This window comes from Arachis duranensis, chromosome 9 (assembly GCF_000817695.3).
Source record: "Arachis duranensis cultivar V14167 chromosome 9, aradu.V14167.gnm2.J7QH, whole genome shotgun sequence".
In the NCBI taxonomy this organism is placed as follows: domain Eukaryota; kingdom Viridiplantae; phylum Streptophyta; class Magnoliopsida; order Fabales; family Fabaceae; genus Arachis; species Arachis duranensis.
The window spans coordinates 89,907,603-89,915,478 of record NC_029780.3 but is presented as its reverse complement, the minus strand read 5'-3'; the positions used below and the strand labels follow the sequence as shown (position 1 = coordinate 89,915,478).

General features: G+C 37.7%; 1 non-coding gene across 1 annotated transcript; it reads right to left on the bottom strand.

The window, feature by feature from the left end:
* Nucleotides 1–7,342: 7,342 nt before the first annotated feature.
* LOC127741702 (small nucleolar RNA R71) lies at nucleotides 7,343–7,449 on the bottom strand. Its single transcript, XR_008002907.1, has one exon. It is a non-coding gene; the product is annotated as a small nucleolar RNA R71 (small nucleolar RNA).
* Nucleotides 7,450–7,876: the final 427 nt, after the last annotated feature.

The following is a 7,876-nucleotide window of genomic DNA, read 5'->3' as shown; positions in this document are numbered from 1 at the left end:
CATCACGACAAGAAAGGGAATCCTCTATCCTCAACTTGCCATCGGAACACATTTTCAAGCTAACACGCAAGCGGGTTCACACCCAGACCTTGCCATCTCGACGATTTTAGCCATACACAGTAACATCACAAGTCAAACCTTACCATTCTAAATTCATTAATCATACATCATCACCCGTTCTACACTCAACCAACCCCAATTTATCCTTCCAAACCTTTCTCCACTTCCAAGTGACCTTTTTTTTCATAGCTTAATCTCGTCACTACACTTAAAACTAATTCTTAGGGTCTGGAAGAGTAAAAACAGAGGTTTAGAGGTTCAAAATTATGTTTTACAATACAAAACTCGCTTTGCTAATTTTAGCGGTCACGTGTACGCGTGGGCCACACGTATGCGTAAGTAAACTTTTCCCTGCTCGTGTACACAAGCGCCTTGCTTGCATACGCGAGATGCCCAACCCAAAAAGATTGGTCGCGTCGCGTGCAGTGGTCGCGTACGCAAGATCTGCAGATTGGCAAAAGTGTTGAATAGTGCAGAATTTTCAACTTTCCACTCCAAACTTCCAATGCGCATAACTTTCTCGATTTAAAATTTTTCATCCGTTCTTTGAATGGCATAAGATTCACGGACCCAATTTTCATAAGAAATAAATTTGAAACAATTTGGGGGTCTGGAAGTGGAGTTATGGCTTGCCGAATTTCAGTCAAAAACCAAGTTTTCACCAGAGATTTCTAAACCTCTATTTCACCAATTTTCCTTTATCAAAACCAAAGTGCTACATTTAAAAATGACTCTAAATATACCCAACACGACTTCATTTTTAATCACAACCAACCATTCCTCAATGTAAACCACTTCATTCCACGAATTCTCAAATATACAAATACAATTATCAATTTATTAACATTCATATGTTCACATTCAAAATCCTCATCCATTATCATCAAAATCATTATTCATTAAATCCATTTTACTAACATCAACCACATTCGCAGCAATGAATCATTAATTCAACTGTACTTCATCATTTTAACATACATTGAAAACTAAAATCATTAAACATGCTCCAAACACATATTCAACTTATCCTATAGTCATCTAGCCTATGTTTTCACGATATCCTACATATTATATATGAGAAACCAAAATCATACCTTGGCCAATTTCTCGATAAACCCGAAACACCTTAAGCATTCCCGTACCACAAGTTTCCAAGATTCCAAAACCTCACCAATGATACCCGGCCTCCAAAACCTAACCTCAAGCTTTCAATTCTGCAAATTGGCTCCAATCCTCAACTAATTTCAATCTAACATCATAATATTCACTATAATCAACATAGAGTTCACTAACTCAACGCTTCACAAAGAAATTGAGGGTTCTTACTTGACCCACAGCTCCAATGAGCTAAACCCAACAATACACGTGAGTTAATTCAAACCTAAACATCGAATTCAAGAAAAATCCAACATGATTACACATTGAATTCAAAATTTGGAGAGGAGAGAACTAGAATACAGAATTACTTTTCTTACCTAATCAATGATTGGACTTTTTAGAGCTCGTCACGCTAGTCACGTGGCCACAAACGGTGCGGTGATCGGAGCTCCGGATAAAAAGTTACAAGGATTTGAATCACCACCAAGGGTTTTGGAATTTCACATGCTCTCTCCCTTCCTCCAATGCATGCAGCATGTTTCCAGCCTCAATTGAGGAAAGAAGGGCTAATGCCCTTCATTTATATATAAGTGGGCTTGGCCTTGGGCTCATTTTGGTCCTGGCTTGCTTGGTTCAGCCCGTAATTGGGCCAAATCCTTTAAAATTAATGTCAAAATTCTTATTTTAATTAATTCTACCTCATTAAATCATAAAATTATATTTTATGATTTATTTGATTAATAATTAATTTATTAACTAATTATTCACTAATTACTCGGGGTTTACACGGTGCACTTGTCGATTAGTTTGTGGACTTTAAATTCCGTACCAAGTTTTTGGTACCATTGCCGGGGATTAACTGTGATTGATCACTACCAGTTATTTGATTGCCTAGATCAGATAATTTTTCTTTTTCAATTAATTTTCTTTTGTTAATAAATTCTAATTTTATTTTTTTCTATTTATTACTCAGTTTTGTTCCTCTCCTCCCCTGTTTTATTTCTTTTATTTTATTATTTAGTTTCAATTTTAGTTTCTTTTTAAAACAAAAAAACTTTTGTGCTTTTTCTTTCTTTGAATTTTCATTTTTTTCTCAATAGCTGTTTCTGCTTTAGTTTTAATTAATTTTTCTCCTAATTTTTGAAAATTGTAGTATTTAGTATTCATTAATTTCTAAAATTAAGTTTGGTGTCCCCCGATTATTTTTATATTAATTTTTCCTCTTTATTTTTTTATAAATTTCGAAATTTTCGTTCCAATTTTGCTTCTAATTTTCGAATTTTACTGCTTTATTTATTTAGTTGCTTTATTTTATTTCTTTTACACAGGTTATCTCACTGGGAATTCTCTGCACTATGGCGTAGAGATTTTCACTTTCTTTTGTTTTCTGTTTGTTTATGAGTAGGAACAGGAACAAGAAACCTCTTTTAGATTTTGATCCTGAATAGGAGAGGACCTTGAGGCAGCGTTTGCAATAGGCTAAAGCATACAAAGCCGAAGAGAACCTCAGGAAAACGTTTGAGAAGGAAGCTATGGCTGCTAATAGTGGGAAACCGAATGCTAATGAGCAAGAAAGGAGAATGCTAAGCTCATATACTGCTCCCACCCTGATTTCTATGGGCATAGTATAGCTGTACCTGCCATTGGAGCAAATAACTTTGAGCTTAAGTTGCAGCTAATCACTCTAGTGTAGAAAAACTGTCAGTATCATGGACTTCTACAGGAAGATCCAAATATATTTATTAACTTTCTGCAGATCTGTGACACTGTGAAGACAAATGGAGTGAATCCTGAGGTTTACAAGTTCATACTCTTTCCATTTGCTATGAGGGATAAAGGAAAGAAGTGGCTTGATTCTTAGTCCAATGAGAGCCTGGACACTTGGGACAAGGTGGCCCATAGATTTCTGACCAAATTCTTTCCACCACAGAAGCTGACTAAGCTAAGGGTGGATGTTCAAACCTTCAGGCAGAGAGATGGCAACTGCCTCTATAAAGCCTAGGAGAGGTACAAGCTAATGATCAAGAAATACCCTCCTAACATATTTTCTGAATGGACCAAGATGGAAATTTTTTATGATGGCCTCTTTGAAATGGCCAAAATGTGTTTAGACAACTCTACAGGTGGTTCATTGCACATGAAGAGGACGCCTAAAGAAGATTTGAGCTTATCAAGCAACTTCCAATAATGTTACAGGAATTCAATTAATCTCAGGGAATGATCATACCTTATCATCCAAGGAAACAGACAAGGATGCAAATGCTAGGATGAGAATACCAAGGAAGACATCATGAGGTTGTATTGAACTGTCTCGAAATGCAGAACTTTAATTGAAAATTGATTGAAAGAAATCTTCAAATTTTGCTTGTTCCTCTTTATTCACATCCAAGTGTGATAGTCTAGGTCCCTAGTTTTCATCTTCATCATTCTTAATTGTATGCCCGTCCTTTAAGTTAATCAAAAAGAAAATTTTATGATAAGAACAAGAGTGGAGTTATTTTGTGAAGTAAGTTCTGAATGTTTGTGGTAGGGTGATTAGTTAGCTAAGTTGGTTCACCAACAAGGAAAGAAGGCAACTATCTATCCTGAATCCTATGCTTGAAACACATCCTATGAGACTAACTAAATAATAAGATCCCAATAAAAAAAGAGAAAGAGCAATAAAAGTGAAAAGGAAAGAAACACAATAAGAAACAATGCTAGGCACCAAGGGTTTTAAGATTGAGGCATGTGTCTGTGGTGTTCATGTGCAAGGGATATGCTTGGATGAATAAGCTCTTAGGGGTGCCTCATCACTTGGTAACTTGGATTAACTAATCCGGGATTATCAGCTGAAAGTCCACTATCAAGAGTGACCCTTGCTACAAAACACTTAGTAACCCAAAGAAGTGCTGGACACCAAGGTCTCAAGAAAGAAAAATAACAAATCATGTGCCTGTGGTGTGTATGTATCAGAGAAAGAGACTTGAGGGAGTAAGTCCTTAGGGGTGTCTTAACACCTAGCACCTTGAACCAACTGGTTCGGGAGTGTTGACTGAAAGCTTATCATAAAGAGTTGCCCCTTTACAGAGCACTTAGCTAAAAGAAGAATGCAATAAATCTTGAGAAAACAAAAGAAGGAAGGATCAACAACTATGAAGTTTCAAGGGATGTAAGTAAGCAAGTGTTCAAGGGCATGATAAAGGCCTGAAACCTGGTAAAGGAATAAACCTAAGTTGCTATGCATGGAACCCTATAAACCAGGAATTTTACTTTTATATTGTTCATCTTGTTTTTTCATTCATTATTCCTATGTTCCAGTACTTGCTTAGGGACAAGCAAGCTTTAAGTTTGGTGTTGTGATGCCAGGGCATCTAGGCCAGTTTCACTGACCTTTTCTTTACTGTTTTAAGGTAGTTTCATGCATTTTCTTAGAGAATAAGGCAAGTTTTGGATGAAAATACACTCACACCTTGATTCAAGAAACTATTGTGTATTTCACATGATTTCATGAGGATCTTGCAAGAATTGAATGACAAATTGATGATGCATAATCTCATAACTTTGACTAGAGCTTTGATGAACTTTATATGCTTGATTTCAGGACAAAGGAATCAAAGAAGAACCACGTTAGTAGCCACGTTAACCTAGTTAATGTGACCACTAACGTGGAATGGGAAAGAGCTTGCAACGTTAATGAGAAAAGTGATCACCAATAACGCCTGTGAAGCCATCATAAGCCCACATTAATTGCCATGTTAACTAGATTAACGTGGTAGTTAACGTGGAGACAAAGAAAGTTCCAATGTTAGTGGTAAACGTGAACACCACTAATGCTCCAAAATGTGGCAATGAATCACGTTAAGAGTCACGTTACCTTAGTTAATGTGAACTCTAACGTGGAAGAGAGGAACAATGCCAATGTTAGTGACACTCACCTTTGTCACTAACGTTGGATCAAACTAGCATTGCCTACGTTAGTGGTCACGTTAAGACCACTAATGTGAAAGTTAAAGTGGAGCTAAGATTGATGAGCCAACGTTAGTGACACTCACCTTTGTCACTAACGTTGGAGATGGCATTCACTACCACGTTAGTGGCCATGTTAACTTAGTTAACGTGAGCTCTAACGTCGAGAGTAGGGACACTTGGAGCATTAGTGACAAAGGTGAGTGCCACTAACGCTCTCGAAGATGAGGCATACCCACGTTAAAAGCCACGTTAGTTACATTAACGTGAACTCTAACGTAGGGACAAAGGGCACAAGGCAACATTATTGGGAAAGGTGAGTCCCAATAGTGCTTGCGAAGGTTTATAAGGCAACGTTAGTGGTCACGTTAGTGCCACTAACATTGGAGTTAACGTGGGTTATATGGGGTTGGAACGTTAGTGAAAAAGGTGATTGCCACTAACGTTCTCGAACCCACAATGTCACTTAACGTTAACTTCACTAACGCCCATGCCTAATTCATACTTTTTTGCAAGCTGAGCCCACTAAAGATTGTAACTGCTTCAACTCAAGATCTAAGGCCCACATCCAATACTTGAAGAACTCACTAGAAGATCAAGAGAAGTAGTATATATAAGAGTAGTTTTGAACTATAGAGAAGCTTGGCACTTTGGAGAACTACCCTCTGTATATTTACTTTTCTTCACTTTTAGCTATGGATGGATTCTTTTCTGCCATTTTCCATTTCTAGAGCTATGAACAACTAAACCCCTTTCATTGGGTTAGGGAGCTCTGTTGTAATTTGATGGATCAATTATAGTTTTCATTCTCTTCTTCTTTCTTCTCTTTTGATTTACTAGAAAGCTTTCGATCTTAATTCAATTGGTTAGTTGTCTTGGAAAAGAAACTCTCCATAATTGGATCTCCTCTAAGCCTTGGAAAAGGGATGAGGAGATCATGCTAGAATTTCTTTCTCATGTTGGACCAAATTGGGGTCTGGGCGGGTATAGTGACATGTAATCCTCCCAACACTTTGATTTGGAAATACATGTGGTATAATCAGTGACCACACTTCATCTCTTCCCATGAGCAATTAAATCAAGGAATTGGGCAATTGTTCAAGCTTAGAGAGATTGGGTTGCCAAGGAATTGCAACCCGATCACTTAAGATTGCCAATGAGATTAATAGATGCTTTGATTGAGGAAGAGATGAAAATGAATTTAGCTCAACTAGTATATTCTTCCAACTAAAGTTGCTTTACCAATCAATCCCTATGGGATTCAACCTCACTCTATTGTGAGTTTTTACTTGATAGTAATTCGGTATACTTGCCGAAGGGAAATTTGTTGGGAGACAAGTTTTCATGCATCAAGTTTATGGCGCCGTTGCCGGGGATTGATTTTGTATCAACAATGATTAAGTTGGAAGTTCACTAGATTGAGCATTTTTCTTTTGTTTGTTTAATTTATTCAGTTGTTTACCTTCAGTTTGTTTCGTTTCTTCCTCACCCCCTATACCCCCTCTGTTTTCTTTCTTTCTTTATTATTATTTACAGTTCTGCTCACTAACCCACTAACTGTTTGATAATTTACACCACTCACACTAACAATTACTCTAACAAGAATAACCTCTTCATTTTATCTCTTGCTGGGTGTTTTGTTAGTTGTATGACATGGAGAAGAGGGAGAGCTTCAACTTCCTTTGATTCAGAACCTGAAAGAACCCTCCGGAGACTAAGGAGGGAAGCAAGAGGGAAATGAGTTGTTGGTGCTGAGGAAGAGGAAGAGTATTTTGAAACCAACATGGAGGAGAACTTGGAAAACAATCATGAAGGAGAAGCTCACAACCATGCTAGAGAAGGCCCTGCAAACCATGCTGGGCAAGAAAAGAGAGTTCTAGGCTCCTACATCAATCCAAATCCAGGAAACTGTGGAAATAGCATCCAAAAGCCCACCATACATGCCAACAACTTTGAATTAAAACCTCAGCTAATTACCCATGTTCAGAACAATTGCTCATTTGGAGGAAGTGCTCAAGAAGACCCCAATCTACATCTAACCACCTTCCTAAAAATTTGTGACACTGTGAAGTCTAATAGAGTCCACCCGGATGTCTATAGGCTGCTTTTGTTCCCTTTTTCACTCAGGGACAAAGCATCCAAGTGGCTTGAATCCTTTCCAAAGGAGAGCTTGATAAATTGGAAAGATGTGGTGAACAAGTTTTTGGCAAGATTCTACCCTCCTCAAAAAATTAATAGGCTGAGAGATGAGGTGCAAACCTTCAGGCAACAAGATGGTGAGACTCTCTATGAGGCATGGGAGAGGTTCAAGGACTTAACAAGAAAATGCCCACCAGATATGTTCAATGAATGAGTTTAACTTCACATTTTCTATTAAGGTCTTTCTTATGAGTCAAAGAAGACTGTAGACCATTCATCAGGGGGCTCTCTAAACAAGAAGAAAACCATTGAAGAAGCCATAGATGTCATTGAAATAGTAGCAGAGAATGACTACTTCTATGCCTCTGAAAGAAGCAATACTCGAGGAGTAATAGAGCTGAACCACATGGATGCATTGCTAGCTCAAAATAAGATGATCACCAAGTAGCTAGCAGATCTTACCAAGAAGGTGGAGGAAAACCAAGTTGCAGCAGTCATCACTTCATCACCAGCTCAAGAAGGAGTGAATATAGGAGAAGAAGGTGACTAGGAACAAATCAACTATGTTGGAAACTCACCTAGACAAATCCATGATCCATACTCTAAAACATATAACTCTAGATGGAGAAAT